Source organism: Lissotriton vulgaris, chromosome 11 (assembly GCF_964263255.1).
Source record: "Lissotriton vulgaris chromosome 11, aLisVul1.2, whole genome shotgun sequence".
NCBI lineage: Eukaryota > Metazoa > Chordata > Amphibia > Caudata > Salamandridae > Lissotriton > Lissotriton vulgaris.
This window is the reverse complement of record NC_141699.1, coordinates 865,915,695-865,942,830: the sequence shown is the minus strand read 5'-3', so window position 1 is coordinate 865,942,830 and position 27,136 is coordinate 865,915,695. Positions and strand designations below refer to the sequence as shown.

The following is a 27,136-nucleotide window of genomic DNA, read 5'->3' as shown; positions in this document are numbered from 1 at the left end:
AGAGTACTGCTCCCACACCATGCTCTGAAGCGTCCGTCTGAACTATGAACTCACTGGAAAAGTCAGGTGCCTTGAGCACCGGTGCTGTGCACATCGCAGTTTTCAGGGCATCAAAAGCAGTTTGGCAGGCGTCAGTCTTTTGGGCAACTTCTTGGAAGTGAGTTCTGTCAAGGGGGCAACAATGGTGCCATATCCCTTGACAAACCGTCTGTAATACCCGGTGAGTCCTAAAAAGGCTCTCACCTCTGTCTGGGTCTTGGGGGGCTCCCAAGCCTGAATGGTATCAATCTTTACCTGTAGGGGCGCCACCTGGCCGCTCCCCACCTGGTGTCCCAAATACACCACCGATCCCTGCCTTATCTGGCACTTGCTGGCCTTGATAGTGAGGCCTGCCTTTTGCAGAGCCTTCGACACTTCGCAGAGGTGTTGCAAGTGTTCCTCCCACGTGGAGCTGAACACAGCAATGTCATCCAGGTATGCGGCGCTGAATTCCTCCAGCCCGGACAGTACCTGGTTAACCAGTCTCTGGAATGTGGCAGGGGCATTCTTCAACCCAAAGGGCATGACACGGAACTGGAAGTGCCCCTCTGGCGTTGAAAATGCTGACCTCTCTTTGGCCCCATCAGTTAAGGCAATCTGCCAGTACCCTGAAGTCAAATCAAATGTACTGAGGTACTGGGCAGCTCCCAACCGATCCACAAGCTCATCAGCTCTGGGGATAGGGTGTGCGTCAGTCTTCGTGACCGCATTGAGCCCACGGTAGTCGACGCAAATCCGGAGTTCTGGAGGGCCACCGGGGGTAGCAGCTTTCTTGGGGACCAAGACCACTGGGCTAGCCCAGGGGCTGCTGGAGGGCTCAATCACCCCTAGCGCCAACATCTTGGAAACCTCTTCATTGATGCTGGCCCTGACCTTGTCAGCTACCCTGTAAACTTTTTGCTTCACAGGCAGACTAGACTGTCTCCAGTGTCCACATCATGGACGCACCAGTTGGTGACTCCTGGGGTCAGGGAGAACAGAGAGGAGAACTGACACAACACTTGGCGACAGTCACTCTGCTGTTCTGGGGTCAGGGTGGGCGAGAGGACCACACCATCCACTGACCCATCTTGCTCTTTAACTGCCAGGAGGTCAGGGAGAGGATCGCTATCCTCTTCCATTCCTGCATCTGTAGCCATGAGCATGGTTACTTCAGACCTCTCAAAGTGTGGTTTGAGGCGGTTCACATGCAAGACTCTCAGGGGCTGCCTGGGAGTCCTCAGGTTAACCAGGTAGGTTACCTCACTCTTCCTTTCCACCACCTCATATGGCCCAGACCACTTGTCTTGGAGCGCGCAAGGCTCCACTGGCGCCATCACCCACACTTTCTTCCCAGGTTGAAACTCGACCAGAGTGGTATTCTGGTTGTACCATCTTTTCATTTCTTCCTGGCTTGCTTCCAGGTTCGCCTGAGCGAGTTTCCTGAAGCGTTGTGTCTGGTTGCGGATGGCCAGCACATAGCTGAACACATCCTGGGGGGTTTTCCCACGGGACTTTTCCCAACCCTCCTTCACCAGTGAGAGAGGTCCTCTAACAGGGTGGCCATACAGGAGTTCAAAGGGACTGAACCCTAAGGACTTCTGAGGCACCTCCCTGTAGGCAAACAACAGGCATGGTAACAAGACGTCCCACTTCCGTCTCATGGGCTCCGCTAGGCCCATAATCATACCTTTCAGGGTCCGGTTGAACCTTTCAACCAGCCCATTTCCTTGAGGGTGGTAAGGAGTGGTGAACTTATAAGTTATCCCACACTCCTCCCATAGAGACTTCTTGTACTTAGAGATGAAGTTGGTACCCCGGTCGGAGACCACCTCTCTGGGGAACCCCACACGGGAAAAGATCCCCATCAATGCACGGCCCACCACGGGTGCTGTGATTGTCCTGAGAGAGACTGCTTCCGGGTACCGGGTGGCATGGTCCACCAAGACCAGGATGAACCTGTTGCCTAAGGCTGTCTTGGGGTCCAGGGGCCCTACGATATCTATGCCCACCCGCTCGAAAGGGGTGCTCACCACTGGGAAGGGTTGAAAGGGGGCCTTCAACTTCATTCCAGTCTTGCCACTAGCTTGACAGGTTTGGCAAGATCTGCAAAAAGAACCAACGTGCTTTCTCATCTGGGGCCAGTGGAAGTGGGTGACAAGCCTGTTTAGGGTCTTGTCTTGCCCCAGATGTCCTGCAAGAGGCACGTCATGAGCCAGACCCATTAGGAAGTTTCTGAAGCGCTCGGGTACCACCAGCACACGGGCTGCACCGGGCTCAGCAAACTTAGGCTCGCTATAAAGTAGGTCACCTTCCCAGTAGACATAGTGATCTCTGACTGCTCCACCTGCTGCCTGATCTACAGCCTGTTGCCGCAGACCAATGAGGGAAGGGCATTCCTTCTGCGCCTGGCAGAACTCCTCCCTGGAGGGACCACCTTCTTGCTGCCAATGGGTCAGCTCAGGTAGGTCTCCCAGTTCGGCCACCTGTTCCCCTGTAGGTTCCAGGGCATCCCCCTCAGGTTCTGCTTCCTCCTGGACTGTGGGAACGGCTGGGGCGGGTTTCCCGCGCCCTCTGCCTCTTCCTCTCCTGGCAGGTCTCTGGGCCACTGTTTCAGGCTCCAGTTCTCCTGAATCACCCTTACTGGCTGCCATAGCACGCGTGGTCACGCAGATCCACGCAGGCAGACCCAACATCTCCAAGTGAGTTCTGTGTTCTATGTCTTTCCATGGAGAGCTCTCCAGGTCATTGCCTAACAGACAGTCCACAGGCAAGGCATCACTGACAACTACTTCCAAAAGACCAGAGACTCCTCCCCATTCAAAGGAAACCTTCGCCAGCTTGCAGAGGCGCACTGAGCTGTCAGCTGCCACTACAGGGTGGAGTACACCAGGGATGATTTGCTCTTCAGACACCCACTGACACCTCACGGATGTCACGCTGGCTCCGGTGTCTCTCAGTGCCTCAACCTCTCTCCCATTGATGGTCACCTTCTGCCCATATTTCTTAGTGTTGGAGGGCAGTAAGGTTTCCTGGGCCATCTCTTGGTCTCCTAGAGAGACAAGGGTCATGACTGCTAGCTCCCCCCAGTCACTAGAAACCAAATCCCCACCCAAAGCTACACTAGCTAACGCTGGGGCGGGAGCACAGTGGGTGCGTTCTTCTTCTTGGGACATTTTGGAGCAATATGGCCCACTTCATTGCAGTGATAGCAGGTAGGGGGACCCTGGTTATTCCTCCTGTCTCTATTGTCCCGCCTGCCCTTAGAGGGCCATGGCTGTTTAGATTTGGGGAGTTGGGAATCCTTCTCCTGGGAACTATTTTGGGGCCCTTGTGAGAACTCCTTTTGGTTACCCTTGTCCCCCCCCACTCTTCTGCTGGGGACCCTGCCCACCTTTGGCTGTGGTACCCACAATTCCTCTGTGGACCCTGGTACTGGTCCAGCGGTCCGCCTCCTTAGCAAGCTCAATGGGGTAGGTCAGCTTGCTGTCTAAAAGATGCTGGCGCAGCTCTGGAACACAAAGACTACTCAGGTGCTCCCAACTGATTAAATGAAACAACCCCTTTAAATCAGTTTCTTTACTGCCCTTCATCCAACCTTCCAGTGCACGCGAGTACCCATTCACACACTCCATCCAAGTCTCAGACTCTTTCTTCTTGGAGTTTCTAAACTGCAGTCTGTACTGCTCTGGAATAAGGCCATACCTGAGACATAAGGCCTCCTTCATATTGGGGTAGGTCATGGCACCTGCCATCTCTAAGGGCTCTAGAGCACTCCTCCCAGAAGCCTCAAAATTTTTCCACAGGCCCGCCCCCCAATGCTTATCAGGCACACCATTCATCTTCAATGCAATCTCATACGAAGTGAACCAGGCATAAATATCCTCACTCCTATGGTAATTCTGTACCAGGTCTTTGGGAATATATACTTTACCCCCATGCACTGGCTGCGCGCTGCCACCATTTGAACTGGCATCCACCTCCTTGGCTTTAAGATCCAGTTCTTTCATGCTCAACTCATGAGCCAAAAGCAATTTCTTTTCCTCTAGGGCACGGGCCTCTCTCTTGTCTTCCGCAGCCCTTTCTTTCTCCATTTCCAATTGCCTCAGTTTCATTTTCATGACTTCCAAGTCATATTCTCTCATTCTCTGATTTTCTTGTAACTCTTCTGGGGTGAGGCCTCTACTGGAGTGGTTGCTGCCAGCTCCTGAGCCTACTCTGCCCACTGGCAGATCCTTGCCTTGAAAAGCACTTTCTACATCCACAACATTATTTCCCTCTTGTGCCTCCCAATGGACCTTCAAGATTCTCTGCAGCTCCTCCTTTCTGTAGGCGCTCTTTATGGGGCACTCAAACTTCTGGCAGAAGTACCTAAAATGCTTTACCGGGTAGGAGTACAAATCTCCAATCGAGAATTCCAAATCTATATCTGCCTCCTCACTGGGTGCCTTCCCATTCAGAGACATGATGCTTTGAAGAGTTACTCAAAAATAGCAAAAAATCAAAAACCAGTAGTATGCGGTGGCGTAGTGGTCTGCACTCACTAGTGATGTACACCAATTACTGTGGGTCAAGTACAAATACAAGTTCAAATCCCACCGCTGCCACCAATGTTAGAACTGGGGGTCTCTAGTTGGCAGAGGTAGGTACCACTGTCCAAATAGGCACCCTTGCTTCTAGTCAGGGCAAGGAGATAACCCTCTTAGATAACCCCTGCTCGCCCTCTAGGTAGCTTGGCCTGAGCAGTCTAGGCTAACCAGAGGCAATGCGTAAAGTATTTGTACCAACACTCACAGTAACACAGTGAAAACACCACAAACTGATTCCACAACAGTTTAGGAAAATAAAGATATTTATTCTAAACTACACAAGACCAAAACGACAAAAATCCAACATACACAGTTCAAGAATATGGTTTCAAAAGAGTTCTTCAGGTTGTAATCAAAGTTCTTTAAGTTGCGTTAAAATAATCCACAGATGCGTGAAAAGTTCACAGTTGCGTCACGTTTACTCACAGTACCTTTTAGATGCAACAAAGTTCCACAAGCAGGAAGCTGGTGCGGTGGAAACAAGCGATGCGTTACTCCTGAGACCCTGGGGAGGCGATGCGACAGCCCCGCTGCAGCAGCGGGCCTGTTGCGACGAATCCGGTCTGTATGGGGAGGAAGGCCGCTTGCGTGGATTCCGGTGCGTAGGTTCCGTAGGAAGTCTGTTCTCGCAAAGGCACGATGCGATTATCTCGTAGGGTCTGCAACGATCTCCGGGGCGACGTTGCGCGGTGATCCTCTCTCTCGCAGCTCCTCGATGCGATGGTTCTGCGACGATGCTCGCAGCGACGTGATGCGGTCCGCAAGAAAGCGGTGCGGTGATCTCACCCAGCGACGACAGGCTCTGCGACGACACTCGCAGCGATGTACGATTCTCCCGCACCGGTCTGGTGCGTCCCGCAAACGAGGGATGCGATGGCTCTGGCAGCGGCGTCAGGCGCTGCGCCGGTCTCGACCTTCGTAGCGGCGGGAAACCTCTCGCACTGTCGGGGATGCGCTCCGCAAGCGAGCGATGCAACACTTTTCAGATTCAAAAGTCTCCCAAGCTTAGTTTCAAGCTTCCCAGCTCAGGTTCAACTTCCAGAGGCCCCACAACTGGATCAAGCACTCTAGGAAGGACAGAACTCTCTCAGCAGAGTTCAGGGAAACTGGGGGTGAAGTCCTTTTGTTCCTGGGACTTCAAAAACAGGGAGCCAGCTCTTCTCAGGCCCTTGGAGATTCCTTCAAGACAGGGGACACAGCTCACAGCAAAGTCCTTCCCCTCTCCTTGGCAGCAAAGCAACAACAGGTCAGTCCAGCAGAACAACAGCAGGACAGTCTTCCTTCTTCAGAGTCAGCTTTCTCCTTGGCAGAGGTTCTTTCTTGATACCAGGATGATCTATTTTTCTGTTGTCAGGGGTCCTGTACTTATACCCCTAAAGTCTTTGTTCTCTCTGTGCATGTGGGCCCTGAGCCCGGTCTGAACCAGTTCTGGGTGGATCCTTTGTTTTGCTCGCTGCATCTTTCCTTTCAGAGTGAGGGGCAGGGTCCTCAGCCGCCCAGCAGGAGGTGGAGCCAGCATTGTGGCAGGCAGGCACAGCCCTATTCAGCCCAGGTGCTAACTCCTCCCACCACTCAGGTTGCAATGGCATTCATTCAGCCTAGTGCTGACTCATCCAGCCTCTGGGGGAATTCCCCAGCCCCTATCACTCACAAACCAGACAGTCAATACACAAACAGGCCCAGGCACACAGAAGGGTCAGACAAGAGAACAGCAACTTTCTAAAAGTGCTGTTCTCAAACACGGGATTTAAAAACCACCTTTCCTAAAAGATGTATTATTAAATTCTGAGTTTAGGCATACTAGATACTTATGTCCTATCTTGTTCCTATGGGAAGAAATGCTGTTAACCACTGTAGCCAGCATCCCCTATGTTAACCTATGGAGCAAGATAGCCTTACAATAGTGAAAAACGAAAATGGATGTAATTCACTACCAGAGCATGTCACCTGCACTAGTACATGCTCTACCTTTTCCCATACACTGCACCCTGCCCAGGGGGGTACCTTGGGCCTTCCATAGGGGTGACTGATGTGCACGAAAAGGGAAGGGTTAGGCCTGGTCAGTGGGGACACTGACCAGGAGGACATGGCAGTTCTAAACTGCCCATAGGCGCTGCAGTGGCAGGCCTGAGACACCATTTTTAGAGCTACTCCTGTGGGTGGCACAATCAGTGCTGCAGGCCCACTAGTAGCATTTGTCATCACCAGCCCTGGCACACCCAGTGCACTTTACTAGGGACTTCATGGTGATACAAATATGCCAAACATGTATATCCAATCAGAATAACAATTTACATAGGGAGCACTTACACTCTGGCACTGATCAGCAGTGGCAGAGTGTCCAAAACATCTAAACCAGCAAAAACGAATCCAGTACAGCATCAAAAAATACAGGAGGCAGAGTCAAAAAGATAGGGGTAATCACGCCAAAGATGCCAGGTCTAACATGTGTCTATTGCTTTCTCGCCCTAAGTGTGCTGGTTATGCCCAGACATGGGTCACTCACTTTCCGTCCATCAATTGTGTGTCTTTTGTAACACAACAATGGGCACTCCCACAGTGTGATGATTTGGGTGCAAGGCCTGTCGATATTGGTGTTGATGGAGTTTTGACCCTTTGCCGGATGCAAGGGTCTCCTCAGGACTTAAGATAACCTGGGAGACTAATAATATGAGCAGGGTTAGCTATTTGGGTAGCATAATCACAGGTGGATGTGTATGTGAACAGCTAAAAATACATATGGCAGTCTTCTTTGATGGAGTCTGAGTGCAGGATGTAGCTCAAGGACTCATCGAGGCTGCAAGTGGTTATCTGAAGCAACCTGACCTAAAAACGAAACCTCATTGAATAAAAGAGCGAAACTCTTCAAAAAGATTGCAAGAAACTGCACATCCCATTGGTAAAACTTTGGCTACAAAAAATTGATCTTCAAAATGAATGCCCAACAAAGAAAAATCCAACGGGTGCACCAGTAACAATCTGAAAGCAGACTCAATGTCACACTTTGCCAATTCAGCATTCGAACCTGTCTACCTTACCAGCTCAAGCGCTAATCAATTGATGCAAATTGAGTGATAGTATCTTCCTTGGCTATGAAATCATTAACTGATAAACCTTGAGGCCACGACAAATGCTGAATCATACAAAATTCACCTGGTGTCATTTTAGGTACAAATTCCTAAAGGTGATATGATAAGATCTGGTGGTGGCCATGTAGAAAATGGGCCTGCCATTCTTCCTTCTACAATTTCTGACCGCAGCGTTTGTTGAATAACCTGTGGAAATTGCCCAGCCGATTTCAAATATTTTGCAAATCTATGGCAACGTGGTCTCTGATAACCCAGCCGGAAACCTTCTTTAACCCCATTCTAACTTGGCTTCTTTGTCCCTTCAAGGATAGAATTGTAGCCAGTAACATGAATTCTTTATATTAATTGGGGTAAGAGCCCTTGTAGTTAGGTTGGAAATAATTTCCTCTCCCTTGTCCGAAATTGCTCCGGTATTCCTGCTACCCAAACATTGTAAAATGGCATGCTTGCCTCCACATTTAGAACATTCATGTTTGTATCTGCAAGGTTTCTTTTTACAATACCCCCTGTTAAAATTCCAGCATGCTCCTGAATATGCTGATTGTGGCTTGGCCCAATTACCCCCACCCCGAGGTGGGTCTGCAGAGAAAAGGCCGTTGTGAAACTACGAGCCCACTCGCCGTATGCATAGTAGGAGGGGGCCTCTGGGGATATATCCACTGAACCCATAACTCATTATCTACTTCTCCCCATGGTTTCTCTGGAATAATAACCAGTCTAGCTCTAAATTCTTCGTCATAATGAAGCCAGTCGAAACCCCCAAATTCAGTATGAGCCTTTCTGATTGTGTCCAAATATTTAAAAATAGACACCGATCTATCTGGGAAGTTTTAATAAAAACTTCTGAAAATTCGAAAAGCTGACGTCCATGAATCTATAGTTGTGGAAACCCTTGGCCTCTTAGCTAGCTCCCAAGCTTCTTCCCTAGAACCCTCCTTAGATTGTATTTCTCTGTGAAGGAGCTTCATTACATCTACGAATTCCTCTTTCCAGATTTTCTCCTTTGTATTCTTATTAAAATGTGAACCTAAAGGCATAGATGAATCCATATAAGGAAGTCTCTTCAAGCCCTCCAAATTCGACTTCTCATTCTTTTCGTTGCCCCCCACTTCTTTACTGTTTTTAGCTTTAGCTGAATCTGATAACTCGCCCTTATTTTTAATTTTGTTGGCTGACGATTAATTTTCGATCAAAAAATCCGTTTTTTACAGTGTGAACAGACATCAGTTCACACACCTTTATCTTGAAAAATTACTTCAGCTGTTTTCTGTTTTTTAAAGATTGATTTACTAGAACTATCACTAAAGGGGTTTTCACTTGCTTTGAAAGGTTTGTTCCAAACTGACGTCTTCCTCCTTTTGTCCCCTTCTTAATATCCTCTTCTTGATATCCTTTGTGCCTTGTGCACTCCATCCAGCTATCCTCTATCTCTTTCCTGCAAAATATGAGCCTTGGACAGATTTTTTGAGACCCCCCACCCTATATGAATTAAAACCCCCAGAGGTTACTTCATCATCCTCATCTCCAATTTCCCCTTCTTCTAACTCCATAGAGCCATCATCCCCTATTTCGTTTTCAAACTGTGCATTCTTGAATTTCCCACTACAGCCAGTCTGTACCCCATCCCCCACCATCGTAATCCCACGAAAAGTAACAGTCTTCTTAAAATGCTCAACTCTTTGCTCGTCCAACAATGCCCGAAAAACCGCAATACTGTCTTCCCTTTTATGCTCCAACATCATGTAGGACGCTTTAGATCTGCTTGCTGGTTTTTTACTGCTGTTTATGTCCTTCTGCAGTATCATCTCTGCTTTGGCCTGCAAGTCGCCAAAACTTTCTGATGCTGGAACATCCGCAACCACTGATAACATGTTAACACCTTTCTTCCCATCTTGAACCCACACCCATTTACTTGGACCGTCCTGAACCTGTCCAGCTTTATTTGATGTATCCATTTCCTTAATTAACCCTGGCTTAACGCCAATATTCTCTTTATTCAGACTAAGGACAAAAGACTGAGATTGGTTTACTGATTGCAAAATTGGTTGCACATTGATTAACTCAAGGGAAGCCTCACCATTCTGAGTTTTGCTATGAGGTAACAATATATCCCCCTTCTCTTCAGAAATCATAAGGGATAATGACCTCTTCCCTGGTATATTTCTTACATTTGGTGACATTTGTAACTTTTTAACAACAATAGAAATATTTCTTTTGACATTGCTTTCATTTACAAAAGCAGCCTGCTTAGGAAAAATCTTTTCTGTAACCAAAGAACCACTAGGTGGCATTGCTGCTGTATTTTTAACCAAAACCTCCTCACCTTTAACAAACAAGACTCCTTTAAGGGATTTCCCTCTCCCTGGGAGCCTGCCTCTCATAGCGCATATGCTGGATCTGCCCCTCCCTCTCCTCAGAAAGGGAAGGCAGGCTACCGTGAGGAGATAAGAGGAGTTTCCTCTGTCAAACTTTCTTCTTTTTCAAGGCTAAGCACCTTGGGGTATTCCACACTAGGGAGCTGTCGGACGAAGAGCAAGCCAGAACTGCGGCAGAAATACCGTCAGCTGACGCCCTCCTCCTTTTTTCAAAGCCTGTCCAGGCCTGACTAAAGATGCCTGGGAGCAATAAATCCCTTCCGCCCCGCATAATAGCCCCAGGGCTTCCCTCACGTGAGCAGAAGACTCAGCCATGCATAAAATTAAACTTGACCCAGCTTTTGACACTAAACAAATAGTGCAACGAGGAAAAACACCTCGCCTACCTCAACAAACCCTTGTTGACTGAAGAACGCGGAGTTCGAATCACCGCGTCCCAAAGCAGGTGCCTCACCCGCCCAATAGCTGCAGCCTTGGACCGTACCATCAGCCCGAAGCCGCCCGGGGGTGGACATTCCTGAGGTGTATTTGCTTCACAGATGACAGGACAACAGGACGATTTAGCTACCACTATTTATTAAATAAGTAGCACTGTCATATAGAGTGCCGAGCTGGCTGCCGTTCAAGTCCGCTCCGGCACCCGATCTCGCGCGTGACCCAAAATGGCCGCCGTTCACGCTACGTGGTGACGTAGCGTGAACGCTAGAATGCCAACTCTACATATCTCCCCCTTTTTGTATCACATGAATAAAAGCAGTCTTGGGGGGCGTTACTGTCCGTCATCCATCACATAGTCCCGGAACCTGGAAGGTCTCACAATCAATCGCCCCCCCCCTTGTGCATCTTACCGGGGTGGACATCACTTCTCTTCCGCTGGCCATCGTGGACCCCTTCTCTCTACCTTCTTGGGTACACGGACTCCCTCTGCAAGACGACTCTCTCCTCTCTCAACTCTGTGTCTCTGCTCTGGGAGTTTCACTGCCACTTTGCTCCAACCCTGGGTCCACACCTTCCATGTCTCCTTCCTGTATTATGTGCTCATTCTCTATTGTGCTCTGATCTGTCGCTCCCTGTTCCCGATCTTCAGGAGCCCATTGTATGATCTTGTTGCATCGAGCCATGCGATCCTGGGACCACAAATTTCCATCACTAAGCAACGCTGCTCGATCATAAACCTCTTTGACTTGGAGGGGCCGGCTGTATTTGCTGTCTCCCTTTTTCTGCAACACTGCCAGCCTGATCCTCAACCATTCTCCTTCTTCCAATGACGTGTCCTTTACATTTTTCCTTTTGTTGTAATGTTCAGTATATATGGTTTGAGCTTTTTCCAAATTTTTCTGTACTATAGCCGGAGACCATTTACTAGTAACAGTCTTTTCCTTCCATGCCAAATTGTCTTTAGTGAAGGGATCTCTGCTTCTGAGAATCTGGAAGGGGCTGTACCCCGTACTTGTGGGCGTGATGCGGTAGGCCCAAATCATGTGTAAAATCTCTTTTTCCCAGTACTTCCCTATCATGATGGCTGCCTGGATGGACCCCATTAGTACTCTATTAAATCGGTCCACTTGTCCATTTCCTGCAGGGTGATATATGGACGTGTGTTTGGTGATGATCCCATTCCTCTCCAGGTATTTAAGCCACTTTTCTGATGTGAATTGAGCACCATTATCTCTCAATATGGACTTGGGAATGCCTTCTCTGAGAAAGGTGAGGAACCTAAGTATGGTTTCCGTATCCATCTCCTCTTGGACATGAACTTCAGGCCTATTTGAGTACCTGTCTACTAGGGCACATAGATATTTTGGAGTTCCTTGTTCGTCCAGTATTGGTCCCAGTATGTCAATGGAGAGTTCCTCCCATGGATTCTTCGGGGCAGCGAATTTTCCTAGGGCCGGCCTCAATGGTGTCATGGTTTTGTCTGCACGCTGGCATTGGTCACACTCTCTTACATGTCATTCAGTTTGTATATCCATGCCAGGCCACCAGTATCCTTGTTTGGCCCTCAGTTTAGTATTTCCAATACCTAGATGACCCTCATGCAGTGTTGCCAGTAGCCTCAGGATTAGCCCCTCCGGGGGTACCACCTTATCCACTCTGTATACAAACACACCCTTGTCATCTAGGGACAGTTCCTCTCTTACTTTGTAATACTTCCTCAGGTTTCCATTTAAATGCTTTTTTTTGGGCCATCCTCCGACTATGTGTTCTATCACCTCTTGGATGTTCCTGTCCGCCTTGTACGCATCTTTCCATTCTTGATTGCTTATTACCTTCTCCGGGTCTTCCATCAATGCCACCGTCTCTTCACACCCTTCCTTTTCTTCATCCGCTTTTTCCATTGCTGCAGCCCTGCTCAGGTAGTCAGCTACCTTTTTCCTGCTGCCCGGGATATATTCCACATCGTATCGATACTCCAACAGTTTGAGGGTCATTTTTGCATTTCTGGGAGTGGCGCTCGCATGCCCGTTAGACGTGAGAACTCTCACTAAAGGTTTGTGGTCCGTTTTAAGTTGGAACCTCGTGCCCCACAAGAACTGACGAAATCTGCCCATGGTCCACACTACTGCAAGCATTTCCTTTTCGATGACGCTAAACTTCTTTTCATTGTCGATCAGGGCTCTGGATGCGAAGCTTAATGTCTCCATCGTTCCTCCGCCCCTGTCTTGCATTAGGACTGCTCCCAGCCCCTTGTCGCTGGCATCCGTTGTCAACACCGTTTGACCCTGCGGATCGTACCCCTGGAGGGGTATGGCCTGGACAACATCCCTTTTGATACATTCGAACTCCTTCTGCGTCTCTTCCGTCCATGTGAATGCCGTTTTCTCTCTCGTGAGCTGCCTCATGTAGTGGGTCTTGGTGGCGAAGTGTTGTACGAACTTGCTGTAATATTCAGCCATCCCTAGAAAGGACCTAACTTCTTCCTTGCTGGAGGGAGGTGGAGCATCACATATTGCTCTCACATTCTCCTTCTTTGGTGTGATGCCCTGTTAACCAATTTCATGTCCCAGATAGGTGACCGAGGCCATCCCTAGACGGCACTTCTCCCACTCTGTCCTTTATCCTCCAGCACATTCAGTACCCTGGACAACTTGGTGTCGTGGTCACGTTGGTCCCTACCCATCACCAGGATATCATCTTGGAAGTATTGGATCCCTTCCATTTCTTTGAAGAGGCGGTGCATGAGTTTCTGGAAGACGGCCGCTGCTGAGGCAAGGCCAAAAGGTATTCTGCAGAATTGGTAACACCCGAAGGGAGTTATGAATGACGTCAGCTTCCTACTCTCCGGGTGTAATGCTATCTGGTGGTGCGTCAGATCAGTGGTGTACCATTTTTTTCCTTTAGTTGTCGCCAGCATTTCCTCGATGCGGGGTAACGGGAACTTTTCCACCACGATGCTTTTGTTTAGTTCATGCAGGTCCGCGCACAACTGGACCTTGCCGTAAGGCTTCATTACCACCACCAGGGGCGCTAGCCACTCCGCACACGTGATGGGTTTTATTATCCCATTCCTTTCCAGCTCTCGCAGTTCCTGTTGCACTGCTTCCCTCACTGCGATAGGCACATTCCTCACTTTGAGTGATACCGGCGTGGCATCCATCTTGAGGACGGTTTTGTGCGAGAATTTTTCCAATTTCCCGACCTTTCCGCCGAACACCTTTGGGAAGCCTCTTTTCCATTTTTCCAGGTCTGGCCACTGTTCCAGCGCCGTTATCAGCACCTGTACCGCTCCTCCGGGGTCCAGCTTGATGCCCAGGTCTCCTTGATTCATCCAGCCTAGGACCGACGGGCCCTTTTCTGCTACATATAATTTACAAGCGGCACTGCGTCCCCTGAACTCGAATTTCAACGGTCTAAACCCCACCATTGGGATGCGATCTCCAAGGTACGTGACAGGTCTGATGTCTGGCGGTTCCAACTGCGGACCCAAATGAGGCGTGAATTTCTCAGTCCATACTGCTCTCTGGACTATCGTGTATGGCGATCCTGAGTCCGCCACGATGCTTATCATCACACTGCCTATTAGCATGTCCAGTAACGGTTTGCTCGACCTCCTGGCGTCCACGCTTGGAACTTGATCCTCTATACATAGCACCTCGTCCTCTTGACCTCTTCCTTCTATGCCTTCTTGGTCTTGGTCCACATACTTCACCCTGTTGCTTCCTGCTTTCCTCCGGCATACCTTTTCGTAATGCCCCATAATGCCGCAAAACATGCACTTGGCGCGGAACGCCGGGCATCTCTTGTCGTGTGCTTCATGAGCCGAACTTCCACAACGGTAGCAGGGGTTCTTAACTCCTTTCGTCTGCTTCTCTTGTAGTCCCGGCTTCCCCGGCCCCCTGTTGGGTCCTCTATAAGCCGCACCCATGTTCTTATTCCCTCCTTTGGGTTCTTCTTCGTCTATCTTATTTACCATTGGCCTCGCTGCTGGTTCTCTTTTAGCCGCGTCTGCGCATCTCCGCGCCAATTCCGCCTTCTTCACAATGGCGATCACTTCTTTCAACGAGGCATCTCCGCTCGCCCATAGTTTGTCTTGCACCGTTTTATTTGTCGTGTACATCACAATTTCGTCCCTGATGAACTCATCATGGAGTGCGCCATATTTGCATGTCGTCGCTAACTTTTTTAACGCCGCCACATACTCGTCGATTGATTCTCCATTTTCTTGTTTCCGCTGCTGAAAGTTGTAGCGGTCTATTGACACGCACACTGCCGGCCGGTAGTGCTCGTTGAGTTCTTCGATCGCATGGGCAAAGACATCGTCATTTGTATCTTGCCGAGGTTTGGGTACTAGGTTCTTAAATTCCCTGATCCCTTCCGGGCCTAGGTTGTGCAGTAAGATCCTCCTTTTACTTGTGAACGCCTCCTCATTTTCGTCTTCCAGGACCTCAATGTAATTTAGGATGTACTCTCTCCAATCATCCCACTTCGTCAGGGGTTCTCCCAGCTTGGGCAGGAATGGTATCGGAGCCGTCGCTGAGGATGTCTGCGGGCACATGGCTTCAAGCTTTTCCCGGCGTTGTGTTCAGGCTTTTGGGGCTGCCTGGTGCACTGCTCTCCTCTCCCTGTTCTGGGTGGAGTTGGGGACTTCCTGCGTCTCCTCTGTCACTGCCCCTTGATTCCGCCAGTGCTCCTGCTCTATAGGGCTCTTTCCTCGCAGTGTTGCCCCCCTGTGCGCTTCGTAGCGCCAGTTGGGACTGGGTTAGCTGTCTTTCTACTGCCTCACCCTTCCTGGGTGTGCTTAATCCTCCCTCTTAATTCTGGTTGCGTGGTGCTCTGGTACCTGGACTCTTTAATCCTTATCATAGGAGTTCGTTCCCCGCCGCTTCTGCCGCGCTCTCCGTCGTCGCCTGGCCGCCTCCTGTGGCCAGTCTTGTAGTGCTGTCTGGGTGTCTTCTCCTGTCTCTGCTGTGGGTACCTTTTCCCAATATCTTCGTGTTCGAGGCATGTGGGCTGCTGAATTCATATCTGTGCATAGATCGCCGCCTAGTGTTGGGTCCGTATGATTGCACATTGTTGCCCTGGAAGAGTCTTCGAAGTATCACGAGATAGGTGGCTCCTCCCCTGGACTACAGTGCGCATGGGCATCCTCTCCATCTTCCGATTGTCCGATTGTTTTTTTCCGCCATTGGGTTCGGATGTACTTTCTTGACTCAAGTTCGGAATCGATATAAAACAGTTTTCGCAAGGCCAAAAGGCCTTCGGGCGTCGGTATTGTCTTTCGTTCGGTGCCTCGTACTTGATCCAGTTCTTCGAACAGGACGTCGAAGGCCGTTTGCCTTTTTCGACACCGAAGGCCCCGACAACGATCGACGATGGAACGGAGCCCGTTCAAGCGATGCCCCGTCTGCAACTCCAAATACCCTCACATTGGCGTGCACCCAGTGTGCAATAAATGCCTATCCCCGGACCACGACGAGGCCAGCTGCATGGCCTGTTCCAAGTTCCGGTCAAAGAAGACACTTCGGCTTCGACGCGCCGCAAGACAGTCGGCGCAGAAAACAGCGCCAGACCCAGAGAACATCTTCGAGGCTGATGACGACGAGGGCGTCGATGAAGAGGATCCTGACCAGCAGTCGGACCCTGCGTCGGAGCATGACTCTAACTATGATGTGGACGAAGAAGAAGACTACGTCCATGAGGAAGACGTCGTCGAGGTAGGAGAAGACGCAGAGGCCATCGGGGCCGTCAATGACGACTCGAGCGATGAGCAAGGCCCACCCGCAGTCGCGGGGCCCAATACTGACACTGTAATCTCTAAGGCTCAGGTCGAGGCTTCGCCGGAAGGCCTTAGCCAAGATCTCAATCCACATTCTATTGCCCTGCATCAAGGCCCGGCTAAGAATACTTCTAAGGAGCCATCGGTCGATCAACCACAATCAGCGGTGAAATCGAAACCGACAGATGCTAAATCGAAACCGAAACTGCTAAAGACAGTCCTCGGATCGACGGCCTCGGACTCGTCGGCTCCAATCAAATCTAACAGTGTCATCGACCCTTCGGGGTCACAAAGGGGCATCGGCCCGAAGACCGGGGCGCCGACGCCTGTCTCTACAGGCAAGCACGTCGCATTGACGCCGTCGACGTCCAAAGATGGCGACTCTGGCAAAGGACACAAGGCTAAAAAGACTCTCGATCCGAAGCTTTCAGCCTCCAAGCCAATAGTGGGCAAGGCCGCCGAGTCGAAGAGCAAACTCGACCCGAAAGAGCATGTCGCATCGAAGCAAAAGAGCGTGCCTGCTGAGCACTGAGAGCTCGAGTCGACGCAAGGCCGCAAGCAGACTAGTGATCAGACGAAGTCGGTCGGATCGAAGACAGCGCCACCCTCGAAGAAGGTCGGTTTGTCTCCAATTAAGTACGGACTGCCCCCGACCGGTCGAGCCACAAAAAAGCACTGACACGGCCAAAAAGGTGTCAGTAGTTTCAAGGACTCAGCCCATTGAGGAGGATGTGGTGTTCCAAGCACCCTCATATGACAATCAGTCAAAACTGTTCATAGACTCGGATTCTGGCCGACTCACTATTTACAAGCGGAAAATCATCCCAGAAAATCTGTTGGAGTCATACAAAATCCCTCTCAAAAGGAAAAGGGATTCTGCCACCTTAACTGTTCTTTTTGAACCTGTGGAGTCCTATGGACAAGAATATGCCTATTCTCCCACACGCACCAATGAGGATGTGGGGGAGGGATACAATGAGGATGAATTTACTTATCCTGATGACACAGATCAAGAGGAACCTCGACCCTGGACTGACCCTGTTGACCCTGGTGAGCCACACACCACGCCTGACACTTTGTCCTATACCGTCAAGACCTCGCCTACTGAAGATACTGCTGCGTTTAACGCATTAATTGAAAGGGCAGCCAATAACCATGACGTGGAAATGCACGCTGACCCAGTGGAGGAAGACTTTTTGTTTGATACTTTCTCAACTTCAGAAAGATCAGTAAAGACATTGCCTATGCTAAAGGGTGTCCTTAAACACGCTACTGACATTTTCAAGGAGACCACAAGGGCAAGGGTTGTAAACCAGAGGATTGAAAGGAAATACCGGCCTGCGTCTGTGGACTCTACGTACATCAAGGGCCAGCTCCCACTGGGCTCCCTAGTGGTGGCTAATGCTCGTAAGAGAGCGAACTCTCAGACAAGTGGTGATGCTCTTCCTCCGGACAAAGAATCCAAAATCTTAGAAGCTTCTGGCAAACGAGTAGCGGCTCAAGCGGCTAATATTTGGAGGATCTCAAATACACAGGCCCTATTAGCCAGATATGATAGGGCTCATTACGACACGTTAGAGCAGCTACTACAACACCTGCCTGATGCTCATAAGGAGGGAGCAGAAATGCTGATACACAAGGGAAAGTAATTTCCAATGCATCCATCAAGTGTGCGCTCGATGCAGCAGACACAGCAGCTAGGGCCATCAACACAAGTGTGATGCTTAGAAGGCATGCCTGGCTACGCATCTATGGCTTTAAGCCAGAGATCCAAACAACTTTACTCAATCAGCCGGTTAACCCTGACTTTCTCTTTGGTCCTGATGTAGACACGACCCTTGAAAAAATTAAAAAAGACACTGAGACCGCAAAATCCATGGGGGCTCTACAGTCGCAACAGTTCAGGGGCGGTTCCTTTAGTCGCTCCGGTAACAGGGGAGCCTCTAGAGGTCAAGCATCACAGCAAGCCCAATACAACAAGGGGAGCACGCAGGCCACCTATCACAAGACCAATAGGGGTGGATATCGTGGGAACAGCACCAAAGGCAGAGGACGAGGAAAAAATAATGCCAGATCCTCCGCCACCAATAAGTAGTTGTCTTGTCACTGCCCCCAGACCATATAACACCGGTCGGGGGAAGACTTCAGCAGTTCCTGCTGGTCTGGGAAGGCATTACCACAGACAGGTGGGTGAGACAACTTATCCGAAACAGCTATTGTCTGGAACTAACCTCCACTCCACCCAACATACCCCCAAGGCACCGTCCTATGTCTGCAGAGCACATGCACTTATTGCAGCAAGAAGTAATCTGCATGCTGCAAAAAGGGGCCATAGAACTCGTGCCTTTAGAACAGCAGGGTACAGGGGTGTACTCACTGTACTTCTTAATCCCAAAGAAGGTCAGGTCTCTCCGGCCCATTCTAGACCTCAGACCCCTGAACCAGTACATCTTGTCAGAACATTTTCACATGCTGACTTTACAGCAGGTTCTACCATTGCTCAGTCAGGGGGACTTCCTAGCAACCCTAGACCTAAGGGACGCGTATTTCCACATTCCCGTTCACCCAGGACACAGGAAATATCTCAGGTTCACCATAAACAATCAGCATTACCAGTTCAAGGTCCTGCCTTTCGGGGTCACTACTGCCCCCAGAGTGTTCACCAAGTGCTTGGCGACAGTGGCTGCGCACCTTCGGAGACAACACATCCATGTCTATCCATATCTGGGCGACTGGCTTGTCCAGGCAAAGTCAGCCCAGCAATGTGCCAGCCACATGTCCCGCACGATTCACCTCCTACACAGTCTAGGATTTTCACTGAATTACCCAAAATCACACCTTCAACCCGCACATGTACAACAGTACCTAGGTGCGACAATAAACACACTGACAGCAACAGCGCAACCAAACTCTGCCAGAGTCAACAGCATGCAATTGCTCATTCAGAAATTCAGGCCCCAACACTCACTCCCAGCACAGGTATTCATGCAGCTGATAGCTATGATGGCCTCCTGCATCTTCATAGTCCCTCACGCAAGGCTACACATGCGTCCGCTTCAGGAGTGCTTGGCACGACAGTGGAACCAGGCTCAAGGACATCTGAAAGACCTAGTGTTGGTGACCGGTTGTGCATACAACTCTCTGCATTGGTGGAACACACAAAACCTTTGCAGGGGACGACCGTTCCAAGAGCCTGTACCACAGATAGTGCTGACGACGGACGCATCTTTCCAGGGTTGGGGAGCGCATGTCCTCCATTATAGAGTCCTTGGACTATGGATGACGCTGCAGCAAAAGATGCATATCAACCTGTTGGAGCTGATGGCGATCTTCATGGCGATGAAGGCCTTCAGACTGCATTTGTGCAACCAAGTCGTGCTGATCCGGACGGACAACATGACTGCCATGTATTACATCCAGAAGCAGGGAGGCACACACTCTCCACAATTGTCTCATCTAGCCCAGAGCATGTGGAAGTGGGCCATTCAAAGAAACATGTTCCTCATGGCGGAACATCTCCCAGGCAAGGACAACCAGATGGCGGACCTGCTCAGCAGGCACAGCCATCAGATGCACGAGTGGGAGATACACCCCTCGGTGCTCCGACCATATTTCCAGCAGTGGGGTCATCCAGAGATAGACCTATTCGCCACAGAGGAAAACGCAAAATGCCAAACCTTCGCCGCCAGGTTCCCACACCCGCAGTCTCAGGGCAATGTGATATGGATGAACTGGTCAGGCAGATTTGCGTACGCTTTTCCTCCAGCACCGCTCATACCGCTAGTGGCATGCAAACTGCGGCAGCACTCCATGACGCTCATCCTAGTTGCTCCAACGTGGGCAAGGCAGGCGTGGTACACCACGTTCTTACAACTTTCAGTGTTGCCTCACCAACGGCTGCGTCTTACGCCCAGTCTCCTCACTCAGAGCCGTGGAGACATTCAGCACCCAGATCCGCAACAGTTGAGCCTTGTAATATGGCTCCTGAGGTCATAGTTTGGCTACCTCAACTTGCCCCCTGACTGTATGAACATCATCAAGGAGGCAAGAAGACCTATAACCAGGGCATGCTATGCGGCAAAATGGAAGCGATTTGTCATTTACTGTTCCAATAATGACATAAATCTCACCAGACTAATGGGACCACCCTTTGAACCTCTTCACTCTTGTGAGATACAGTTTCTGACATGGAAAGTGACTTTTCTAGTGGCAATCACATCGCTAAGAAGAGTTAGTGAGCTTCAAGCCCTAACTATTCAAGAGCCTTTCATACAGATTCATGCTAATCGGATGGTGCTGCGTACCAACCCTATATTCATGCCTAAGGTGGTGTCGCAATTCCACATTAACCAAACCATAAAACTGCCCGTTTTCTTCCCAAATCCAGATTCAGTGACAGACCGAGCACTTCACACATTAGATGTTAAAAGAGCTCTCCTGTATTACATAGACAGGACAAAGGATTTCAGAAAAACTAAGCAACTCTTTGTTGCCTTCTCTCCACAACACAAAGGCACCCCAATTTCCAAATCAGGTATATCCAGATGGATTGTTAAGTGCATACAGATATGTTATCAAAAGGCTAAACGCACATCAACAGTTCCGCCAAGAGCGCATTCCACACAAGTTAGGGGCATCCATGGCTTTCCTAGGTAACATTCCTCTAGAGGATATATGTAGAGCAGCCACATGGACCACCATACATGCATTTACCAAACACTCCTGCGTAGATGTACACTCCAAACAGCAAGCTGCTGTAGGACAGGCTGTTCTCAAAACTCTTTTTCAGACTGCTGCAGCTGGCACGGGCACCCACCGCTAAGGAGGTAACTGCTATTTATTCTATGCACAGATATGAATTCAGCAGCCCACATGCCTCGAACGGAATATGCTACTTACCAGTATGCATCTGTTCTTGGCATGTAGGGCTGCTGACATACATATCGCCCGCCCTCCTCCCCGGTGCCTGTCGCAGCTGTAGCACTCAGAATCATTCTCAGGTATGGTCATCACTTACTGTATTACACTCCATCTCTGCCACAATGGCGAAAAACAATCTGAAGATGGAGAGGATGCCCATGCACACTGTAGTCCAGGGGAGGAGCCACCTATCTCGTGATACTTCCAAGACTCTTCCAGGACAACAATGTGCAATCATCCGGACCCAACACTAGGCGGCGATCTATGCACAGGTATGAATGTCAGCAGCCCTACATGCCAAGAACAGATGCATACTGGTAAGTAGCATATTCCTTTTTTTTTCCTTTCTATTTTCTGGGCCCCAGCCTTGTCGCCACTGTAGAGGTGTATTTGCTTCACAGATGACAGGACAACAGGACCATTTAGCTACCACTATTTATTAAATAAGTAGCACTATTATAGAGAGCGCCGAGCTGGCTGCCGTTCAAGTCCGCTCCAGCACCCGATCTCGCGCACCTCGCACGCGACCCAAAATGGCCGCCGTTCACGCTACGTGGTGACGTAGCGTGAACGCTAGAATGCTAACTCTACAATTCCTTGAATGCCAGGAGCCCCCATTGATGGCAGGCTTGAAAGGGTTAAAATATAAATGGTGATCCCGAACATGGAGTCTCAAGGCTCGACCTTGTAGCTGCCATTTTGGTCTGCTATGAGGTTATGGTCAATGAAGAGTTAAAAGAGGCACTTGGCCGTCTAATTTATTAAGTAGAGGTGGGGCAAGTGGATTATTTAAGCGAACAAGTGTCTTCCTCTAACAATTAGTCTCCTGGATAGGTAGATTATTTGTACTTTAGTCCACACTCCTGGTTATGGAACTATCACATTTTTAAAACTCAAAACGCTGGTGACTTAATTGACAAAAAAATCTTTACGTGAAGGATTGTGGTGAGGATCGTCCTTACAGAGCAAAGAAAAATGCACTTCCTGCCACCATGTGAACATGATGGAATAGTGCTGTCTTCCAAGGTACCTGATGGAGTAGCGTTTGATTTTATTTGTTTTTTGATGTTGCACAATTTCCTTTCTTTATTTTCTCTACTATTCACTATTAAAAATGGTGTTTCTCAGTCAAATGTACTGCTGTTAAAACATTTTGCCTAGATGGATAGAAAAAGTTAAATGCGTTTATGGTCTTATTTCCTTTTGATTGATTGGTTTGGGAAACATGAACATTTAATTGTGTTCTGCAATCTTGCGGATATAGTCTGCATTTTATGAACATCAGAGGGAATCCCATTATAAAGAAGGATTGCATTGCACACCTCTCCTGAAGGAATGAATACCTGTCCTAACTGCAGCAACATTTTACCCTACACATCCATGTGAAACTAAATGAGATCCTTTGGATACCACAATGGTAGTGTGTGTTTTTGATGCAAGATTCTGAAATCTGTCATAGTTCAGGGTCTTAACCTTTACACATTTATGCTTTTTCCAGATACTGTTTGAGGCCAAGTGGAAACATTCCAGTGGACTGAGGGGAAGACTAACTCGTCAAAGTGAAAAGAAAAAGTTGGTTACCTGTTACAGTGCCTCTAGTCTTACAACCCACATTTCTATAGGCATAATAACTTTTGTAAAAAATGTAGTCAGTTATTTCTTGTACTCTGTAGATATGTTACACACTTTTGTCACTTATTGTTTGTATGTAAAAACTGCCAGCCCTATTCAAGTATTGGTGTGTTTAATATGAAACATGACAATACATATTGTATGTTCTAGAGTTCTCTGGGGTTTAAAGCATTTCAGCTGACATGACTACGTCCTTTAGGGAGCCCATCAATGTGCACATATGACCCTATTTCGCTTGGTTCTTCGCTGTTTTGAGAGATATTGAACTAGTCGGACTAATTTACCTCCATCTCTTAACTGTCTCTGTTTCTGGAGAAAGTCTGGGCAACTTTTTAGGAAGCAACAGTCATCCTTAATATTAGAACTCAGTGTTAACATGTAGATTGCTCTAGCTGCGTGCATGTTCATCTGTTTACAGAATACAGTTCCTATGTGTGTATCGTTGTTGAGTGGAATTTGTTACAGCAGTGCTTCGGGCTAGGAGTAGAATAAAACAAACTTTAAATATCTGGCAGACTTACAAATGATGAATATTAAACTTTTTGAAAGGAAGAATAGTGCACGTAGTGTTCAACAAGTAATTCGAAGAATTATTTATTTTCCTGGGGTATGAGTAGGACCGTCAGGTGAATAGTGTGGACACAAGTCAAACAAATTGAGTTTTCTGACAATAACAATAGCCAGGAATCAAAGAACAGTTTCGTCTGTCAGTGGCAAAGATATCAAATGGATTAGAATTCTTGGCACCTATGCAATCCTTCATGCATTTGATTGCAGTGCTGGTCTAGTAATTGTACTGTGCTGGCAAATTGTAGGTGGTGCCCCAGAATACGGTATGGTAATGCGAAGAAAAGAAGTCAAGAGCACTGTGCATCGGGGGATAAAACACTCTACACTTTTAAATGGGAGCTTTTAATTTCATCGCTAATTAAATCTGTAACTAGTTTGAATTGCTACTGAAATAAAGAAATTTGCCCTCCTGTTTTGTAAACACAGGTTTGTGAGTAATACTTTAAATGTAGTTGTGTATGTTTTTGTGCTGTCTTGTGAAGCCGCATTCTGTTCAACATGACACTACATAATGGTCCTGGTTACTGTAATGTGAGGGTGAGCAAGCTTGTCTGTAGCATTTTATCTCCCTATCAGTGACAAAATCCTGTTTACTCCTATACTACGCAATCCAAAGTTTGCCTTAAGTTGCATTTGTGTCTAATTTAAATCAGAGAAGTGACGTACGCTACTCCTTCCATTTTATTTGAAATGAGTCCGATGGAAAGACCCAGAAGAAAACTGGATTATTGCACTAGGACCAGTTGTCAGTCAAAAAATTCGATAAAATTGCTTTGAGCATTTTCAGTGTCTTGGTCATGTTGAACTAGAAATATTATTTGTTGCTTCATCCTGCCTAAACTACTTATCTTGCTCAGTCTTTGTATTTGACAACCTGTCCACCTTTTTATTGTGCTATTTCCCCAGTCAATGTCACTATTGTATAAGAGATAAAGTACCCCCTGCCACACATTATCAAGATCTTGCAAGTCATCGAGGAGTTATATAATCCTAAAGAAGAACAAGGTTGAAGGCTGAGTTTCTTTATAAGGTTATGGAACTCAGAAGTGACTTGCAGCATCCCTATCATGTACGCCTGGGGGTACGCTTATCCCTTAAAATACATGGTCACACCATCATCTTTCCCACAAACCACCTAAAACCTTGGTGCATAACTCTTTCAAAGTCAAAGTCAAATAGTGCTTTATTCGAGTAATTACTCATAAAAGCAAGACATACACAAAATATTAAAATACAATTAAATTTACAGTCAATCACAAAGACAGTGCACTATTAAATCCATAAAATGCGCTCAATTAAAAGGTTTCTCACAGTATTTGTTGAATTATTAAAAACAGATAAATACATTGATAAAAATAGCAAAATTGTAAAAACATTAATAGTCTAAAAAACAATAATAACAGTTTCATGGAGACAGATTTTACAGACAGAGAATAGTTAATTAACTAGCAGTCTCTGTCTGATCGCCCATGCCCATCCAATGTATTTTGCTGTGGCTATTAAAATCCATGTAAGTGGGCTTGAACATATGATACGCAGGGTAACAGAACTACAGGTGGTCCCAAGATTCCTGCACATAGGTGCTAACCAGACACGTCTTGGAGCACAGTAAGCTTTGCAAGAAAACAAAAAATGACCAAGTGTTTCCTTCCCCGTTCCACAAGCTGGGCAGGTGTCACACACCCCTGTTCCCCATTTAGCTGTCCGAGATCTTATGGGTAGGGCTCCAGCTCTCAGTTGGAATAGGAGCTTTCTGTCACCCGGCTTTGAAATAATATCCCAGTACGACTCCAAAGCGGGATACAGTTTGACCTCAAGAAAACCCGCAGTCATGGACCCATTGCTAGATCTACACAGACTCCTACTAGCAACGTTTTCCCAAAATATATTTTTTAAGACAGACTTAGTGGGAAATGTTGCACCTGCTGGATCTAGCCATATCGAGCTTAACCCAAGCTCAAACAATATTGCTTTCAGTGATTTGAGCCAGCTAATTTTATGAAAGCAGTCCGCCTTAATGACATCAATAAAACCTTCAGCATAGTGAGAAAGCTCGGGAGTAGTCCAGAGCCTTCGCCAATACAAGATTGGTCGTAGTCTAGCTAGGTCCATGATTTGTTTCCTACCAAGATCACATCTTAAAGGCAACAATGGAGTACTTTTCGGGGTACCAGTGAGCAACCGTAAGAATTTGTTCTCTGAGGCTTGTAGGGTATTCAAATTTTCAAATCCCCACATCTCCGCACCGTAAAGTGCAGACCAATTGCCTTTGCTTCATAAATCAGCAATGCTGGCTTGACGGGTTTGGTCAAAGACTTTCTGTGTTCCGAATTGATGGCTCCTGCTAATTGCTTGTGTCGCAAAGTAGCAATGTTTATGTGCTGACACCACCTGTTATTATCTGCAATATGAATACCCAAATACGTAAATGAATTAACCACCTCAAGAGGCCGTCCACTCATGACAATTTTTGACTTAAAACTGCGGTGCGGCTTAAAAATCATTAGTTTAGTTTTAGTTGCATTCACCTCTAGACCGTGTTCCCCACAGAAATTTTCAAAAATGGACAGAGTACGCTGCAAGCCACTGGGAGTTTTAGATAGAATAAGCGTGTCGTCCGCAAACATTAAAATAGGGATTTTTAGACCTGAAAGTGAGGGAGCATCTACTGACGCTGAAACCATACGAGGGACAACACCATTTATGAACAAAGTGAACAAGGTTGGGGCCATTGAACACCCTTGTCGAACCCCTCGCTCAACGGCAAAGTCAGCTGTGACCATCCCATGTCCGCCCCACTGAATTTTAGGAAAGGTAAGCTCGTGAAGGTGCATTATCAAGGTCAGTAGTTCCACAGGGACCCCCAAACTCTGTAAGACTTGCCACAATTTAACCCGTGGCACCAGGTCGAAGGCAGCCCTTAGATCGACAAAAGCCGCATATAGGCTACCTCCTCCCAGCACCACAGTCTTCCATTGCAGCAGTTGAAAGCGGAATACTTGGTCCACCGTGCTTGTTGCCCTACGAAAACCAGCTTGGAAGGGTGATAAGATGTTATTGTCCTTTGCCCAGTCAAGGAGCCTGTTTACGACCACACGACCAACTATTTTTTGCACGGTGTCGATAAGGCTTATTGGCCTATAATTGCCTGGCTGCGCACTGTCACCCTTTTTAAACACTGGAATGATCACAGCACCTCTCCACGATGCCGGGACCTCAGCACCTTTAGCGATGAAGTTAATAAGTAAGTGAATATATCTACACCATCGCTGTTTGTCATTTAAGAAAATGTCGGCAGGGACGCCATCTAAACCAGGAGCACGCCCTCTATTCACTGTATTTAGGGCAGACATAATCTCTTTGTAAGTAAAAAGATTATCTTGGGAGAAAGACATGATAATACTGTCCTCCCCTGTAAACTGATTAACAGCATAATGTGAGCTAAAAAATTGTACCCAGTCCTTTTTCAAATAAACAACATAATAGAAGTGCAGCCTCACTTATAGCGCGACAGTCCGGTAACTCTCCCTCTCTTTACTATGCCCTTGCTTCATCATTCGCACTTGCAGGATGCTTATGTTATCACCTCACTCATGTCACTGCTATTTGACAACATTAAGTTTGTAAACATTTACAATACATTTTATTATACGTCTTCTATCCTTCCCAACCCTGAAGAGTGACGGGTTACAACCCAGATGATGAAACACTTGTAGTCTGGTGTAT

The 27,136-nt window shown here is 47.9% G+C and overlaps 1 protein-coding gene across 2 annotated transcripts in view; it reads left to right on the top strand.

Moving 5' to 3' along the window:
• SEPTIN2 (septin 2) overlaps positions 1-23,831 on the top strand; it is a 1,039,523-nt gene extending 1,015,692 nt beyond the window's left edge. For both annotated transcript variants that reach the window (XM_086944012.1, XM_086944013.1), the window contains exon 13: positions 22,707-23,831. The gene's annotated coding sequence lies outside the window, so the exon portion shown is untranslated. The remainder of the gene's footprint in view (positions 1-22,706) is intronic.
• Positions 23,832-27,136: the final 3,305 nt, after the last annotated feature.